A 6,000-nucleotide genomic window follows, 5' to 3' on the forward strand; every position below is an offset into this window, starting at 1 on the left:
GATAATAACAGTAATGAGCGCATTACTTATATGAAGGGAATACGTCCCCTAAAAATGAGCTAGAGGAGGCGTCAGAGATAGATGGCTATGTCTAATCTAACAGAGTTATTTTTTTTTGTAGAAGTTCGTTTATATATTCGTATTAGCACGTTATTCTATTGCTAAAAAAAGTCAAAGAAACATTTAGTATCAATCGGCTCAATCAACCGGCGCACAATATAGCACAAACAACAATGACAGTCTGCTGTGAACGGAAATCATATAAAATTGTCTTTGAAGTGTCAGCGTTCAGTTTTGCGTATAGCTTGTTCCCGCTTTCATGTGTTGTTTTTATCTTTTCACTCCATTTACGTTGGTATCCATCGAGCGTGTACTAAGTTACCTATTTCTGAGCAACTTACTTTCACAGGGATTTTGCACTGCACGACTTCGAAGCTAGTCTACCAGAAGCAGAATTGGGCTATGTTATTACTGTGCCATTGTCGCGGGTCTATTATATTATGGGTAGTTATCGTTGTTTAACATTTTTTAAACGACTCACCTGTGCCTAGTTTGTGCTTGTTCTTCATGTTATGTTACATTGACGTATACACAGTGCAAGTGGTTTACATAATGTGCTTACGAAATCCAAACGGTCTTCAAAGTATCCTAGTGTAGAACACCGTTTACACTGGCCATCGATTTAGCTCAGGGAACTTCATATTATTTCGTTTGAATCTGCCAGTCTTTACTGCCATTTGCTAACGATTAGTCGAAGTAGCACCTTTACGGACGCATTTGTTTTCGTTCGTGTCAATATGTTGTGATGCTTCTATTTGCAAAGGCAAAACAAGAATGATCGATGGAAGTTCAGATTATAAAAAGACTGCTTCTACGAAGGCATCAAGCGAAGAACATGTCATTTTTTGAGACTAATTCCTTTTCCTGAGTGATTGATTATTTGGTACGACTGCTGCATAGGCAGAGTCACTTGCAGAAATTAGTAATCCTAGGAGTGATAATAGTATTGGAGTTGGCGGTGAAATCGTGGGATCACAACGTCGATCAAAACGCTCAAAAGTTATTAGAATGGCCGTTATGTACAGCTCATTGCTAAATGCTGCTATGGACGATACTATTTTCTTTAATCATTGCCATTGCTACAATATTACTCGCTATAAGTATCGAAGTCAACCATAATAAAAAAAAGACGTTCGAGAGGGCCACGTTGTCGTTTTAGTTTGCGCTTGAGAATAATAGTCGGTATCGAGGTTTCGCTTTTTGCAGGCTTAACATTGAAAGCGTTTGGTGTTTATGTTCTGGCTTTATGTCACACATCATCGGTTCCGTTAGGGACTGTCGCAAAGACTACTCGCAAACTGAGTTATTTTTAAGGGTTGCACCCTGAGGAATTGCGACCCAAAAAACGACGGCAGCATAACGCATCGTTGCTATGCTTGAAATCACCAGGAAAAGTGCGCATAAAAAATCAGAAGTAAAAACACCTATGCGTGTAACTAAATCAATCAGCCGAAAATCGACGATTTTTCGGTTAATTATTTGATTGACTTAATATCAAGAGCAAGCTTTTCTCGATTTAGGTATTCCTCTCGCTATGATTTAGGTATTCCTCTCGCTATCGGTGTCTAGGTAAGCTATCACTAAAACAGAATCTTTAGCAATGGTTTGGTATGCTGAAGATGAGTGATCGCGTTGTCATCGAAAAAGTTTGAATGAGCGCCATCATGTCAGATATCGTACAAAGCAATTGTTAAGCGTCGTTCAACAAGATGTATTAAAAAGCGATAATCCAGTTTACGCGCCTTTGCAAATAAGGAAGAGTGAACCTTTTTAATGCATACCTAGCTTGTAGTCTTTTGAAAATTATTTCGACTGCTTTCTAAAATTATTATAAAAACATCTTTCTTAAACCTGACAGTGGATGAACAGTCGCTAAGCTGTACCATCCTCGTAAATAACTCTATAATTCCATAAAATAAAACCGGATTGAAATCTCCGATTGGCCTTTCGTTTACGCACATGCTAATTATGTTCTGTACGTTACATTTTATGGATCTCCAAATATGTGTCATCTTAACCCACATCCTCGTACATACCCTCGTACATAAGATACTAACATTTTAAAATATAATATGATCTAGTTATTTGACCGAATCAGGTGCAGCGTATATTTCTCTACATTTCTGAACTGGGCTTTGAAATAGCACTTTGGTCACAGCTATCGCTAGAAAAACCTGCCATGTTTGTAGAAATGAACCAGTTTTTTTTCGTTGTAGCAAGCATTTATGACTGATTTGTCTTAATATCAACAAATAAGTTAACTGAAAAATTGACTAGTTCTTGAATTCTGCTAAAATACTTCATTTTGTCCAGCACTTATTGCCAAGAACCGACCTTTGTTTCGTTGACGTTCGAATATTTGAATAATCATAGTTGAAATAACGGACTCTTAGCTTTACGAATAGGCCCCTAGGCTTTCGGCCATGACGAAAATTTTTAAGCACATAACTTTTAAGTTGTAGAGTAAGGGTGATGAATTAGGAATATAAGTTATTTAACTTATTACCATTTCATGTCCATCAACCGTCTTTGAACCATGTTAAAAGAAGACAAAGACTGGTTTCTTTATGTGCGCCTCTTCTCGTTTTTTGAATCGAGGCAGCATTTTTCAAACAGTCACATCTCCTAAAGTGGGTTTGCTAAGTTGATTCCTTCATAAGTTTCAAAGATTTATATCGGAGCCCATAGTCCCGTTGGAACAAATACTTCTATTACTCCTTCAGAGATCTATTTCTAGTTTTGACATATTTTGGATATGTTCGACCAAGTTGCAATTGAACAGTGTCACGAAAGAAACGCGTAAATCTGGTAAAACAATAGTAGAAGAAATGGCTCTTTTCTGTGACAAATATCTCATTTAGTTTTTTTTTTAAACGATAACTGTTACCGTACGGCTGTGTTGTTAATTGAGTTAGGCAAATCTTGGCGCTTCATGATAGTAACATGCACCGCAACCTATTTAGACCCTTTTCGCGCGGAAAATGTAGACATCAAATATTTCGCTTGAAGATTTATCAATATTACTAATCTTAATTACTTTACGTATGAGTTGAGGATTGGAGGACTTGTAATAACGTTAAAACTTTACATATTGTGATAATCTAATGTAACGGCGCTACAATTCATTTTGATGCATAAGGGCGTATATGAATTCGAAACGTAAGTTGAAGCCCGTTTGTACGGAAACTTCATATTTTATCCAACTTTTTACAAATCAGCTTTTTTTTTTTATTGTCAGCGACATCAAGAGGAAAATAATATCGAAAAATCGGGCTTTAGCCCTTTGGTATGACAGCCTTTCAATAGGACGAGCCGGTAGAAGGAAGAATAGTAGGCACAATACTACCTGTAGATTAATTGCTCATATTTACTCGGTCGGGGCAACAAAAGAAGTCGAGGAAAGACGATGATATTTAGAAACGAATTGATCATCCTATCATTATTATTGTCCCACTATTCACCTTTATGGCGTCTAGGCACACATGCATACACGTTTAGATAAAGGTTGCCGGTGATAATATTCATATCGAGCTTCGCGGAGTACCTGTGTTGGGACCAGAAAGTGGCTATCGCCTGTCGTATAAGTGGAACGTGATCCTTTCGGGTGCATTTTATTTTGACATAAGTCATAAATCTCGCCGTGACTATTGTCGGCGCAACACAATGAGAATTAGAGCCGGATTTTAGGGCTGACCGACGACCGCTTCGACATCAGCAGTAGCAACAGCCGCTGGCAGAGACAGCGATGGCGCCCATTCCATGCCATCCAGTCATGTGCAGTGCATTGTTACCGTGCAAATCCCCTACTACTATTTTCTCTTCGCCCCTTCTCCCGTTTTTGCTCGCTCTCTTTCACTAGGCGCGCGTTGGAAGCAACGATCCAAATTCACTCAAAACAGTAACTCTCGTTAGTAGTTTTGCCAACCGATAGCTTTTTCGTTTGCAACTGCACTAAATACGATCGATTCGCTTTGTAGAATAACAGTTGATAAGAGGGTGCAACGTTGTAACCATTTTTTAAACGGAAAACGTTAATTTCGGATAACTCTACAGCGTTAGTCAATAGGAACTTACTGCCCGCCAGTATGTCTTCCAATAGCCGGCTTGATACAGTGAACCACTAAAACGCTTTTCACTATAAATACATTTGCTTTATCCGAATCATAAAATCGAAAAGCTAATACACATAACTATGCCCCTAATGAAAACATTTGAAGACCAAGCAGCGGGAAGAATTCGGAGCTAAAAAGGAAAAAGCTTATTCGGATATACGGTTTTATTTGTATTATTTACGGATGCTAACTGAAAACTAACACGGTAAGGCGGCAACTTCTGCCCTTCGATATTTTGATACCACAGGCGGGAACTAATGCTAGGATTTGCACACACACTCAACGAATATCCGGCCAATATGAGAAAAATAGATAGGCTGATGTATTGACCTCCGAATAATATCTGAGATGATTCTTTTGATTGCGAAGAGGTAGGTTGCAGTTTTTTTTAGGATAAATGCTTTTTGAAGTGATCATCTAGCTGACTGATTGCGCGTCAAGTCGACACACCCTCTAAGAAACATCTTGGCCTAATCCGAGGCGTTCTGGGATCTCGAGGAGTACAAATAGTTCGTAACTGACTTGTCTAAATCAAAATTGTGCGGATGTCCACGCGGATCATTGTCTGTCGATCTAGAAAAGGGCTCGAGGAGAACTTCTCCATAGTTCGTTCAAGAGCAAAGATCTTGTGCGGAAGGAGATTAGAAATTTATTATACGCAATGTCGACCGTCGGACAAAGTTGCAACGTCCTTGCGCAATCGGATCGACAATGCCCGCAAGAAGAGGACGGAGAAGTGGGTTATTCAGGTGTATTAGTCAAACGGACGTCCGATGTTCTAGGTAGGCAGCCGCCGATTTATTCGTTTTAGGCTTGAAAGCCACAGAGGATTCCGTGCGACTTCAAAATAGTGCTTCCATCCAAGTGTGATGGGTTGAGGCTTGTTCCTCTATTTTGTATAACAACTGGATCCCTTAGCCGCGGCTTGCTGGCCAGCTGTGTTCGTTTCACATTTGCTGAAAAGTCCTACTAAATGTTTTTGACTGTCCATGGCACATTGATAACATACTGTGTCTAGTCGTTGTGAGCGTAATGGTGCTAACTTAGTGGACTTTAAAGGTAATACGTGATTGGCACTTAATGCCTCAAACAAAATAGACAATTTCTCTAATGTTGTCTAATTGATACCTCTGGTTCTTCGTGTTTTTCTAATATTGATTCCGCCTTTTCTCGTGTTTATTATGAATCTGCACGTTGACTTTACATTATCTTTCGACGGCAATGTTCCATCGTTTGATGGACAAAAGATGACGAATGAAACGACAAAGAAAAAACTAGCGTTGCTTTGACGACCTGGAAGGTGTGCATGCTTAACTGACAGAACTTGGTCAGGCGCAGTACAATTTAAGGGTGCGCGAACGCATATAATTGGAAAATTGTAGCTAGTTGAAATATACAAAATGAAGGCTAAACTATGCATTTATAATATTCTCATGCAAAAATAAAAGATGTTTCTTGCTTGTGTAGAGATAATGGACAATTTGCGCTATTTGGTTACATATGAATATGATCCGATGCACAACACTCGTAAAAAGTACTTGTTTCTTTACCCAATTACACTTGCTGTATAAGTCGTTGGCGGGTCTTGAACCCACAACCCCCATCGTTCGTCAATTAGAAGTTTTAAAGCCCCCACGTCTGTCGTCTGACTTAGCTATACACCGAGTGTGAAAGGTGACAAAGTATCGTATTTGTTTTAATGATTTAGAAGAAAGAGAATTAGAAGAAAATAGTTTGATTATTCTACATGCAGGGAGGTTCATCTTATCCGCTGTAATAGCATAAATAGAAAAAGAAGAGGTTTACGGTTGTGGTGAAATATTGAAAA

The 6,000-nt window shown here is 38.9% G+C and overlaps 1 protein-coding gene and 1 long non-coding RNA gene across 5 annotated transcripts in view; one reads left to right on the forward strand and one right to left on the reverse strand.

Moving 5' to 3' along the window:
* The window catches only part of LOC111263454 (uncharacterized), a 38,244-nt gene that overhangs the window by 7,713 nt on the left and 24,531 nt on the right, over positions 1 to 6,000 (reverse strand). Inside the window, exon 1 of one of the 3 annotated variants that reach the window (XM_022838552.2) lies at positions 542 to 585. The exons of the other annotated variants lie outside the window; for them this stretch is intronic. The gene's annotated coding sequence lies outside the window, so the exon portion shown is untranslated. Of the gene's footprint in view, positions 1 to 541; positions 586 to 6,000 lie in introns of those variants that run through there. 3 annotated transcript variants of the gene reach the window in all.
* Positions 4,726 to 6,000, forward strand: part of LOC147753073 (uncharacterized) — a 6,349-nt gene continuing 5,074 nt past the window's right edge. For both annotated transcript variants that reach the window (XR_015312325.1, XR_015312324.1), the window contains exon 1: positions 4,726 to 4,954. This is a non-coding gene — a long non-coding RNA (uncharacterized LOC147753073). The remainder of the gene's footprint in view (positions 4,955 to 6,000) is intronic.

The sequence above is a fragment of the Varroa jacobsoni genome, unplaced genomic scaffold (assembly GCF_002532875.2).
Source record: "Varroa jacobsoni isolate VJ856 unplaced genomic scaffold, vjacob_1.0 scaffold_767, whole genome shotgun sequence".
Taxonomy (NCBI): domain Eukaryota; kingdom Metazoa; phylum Arthropoda; class Arachnida; order Mesostigmata; family Varroidae; genus Varroa; species Varroa jacobsoni.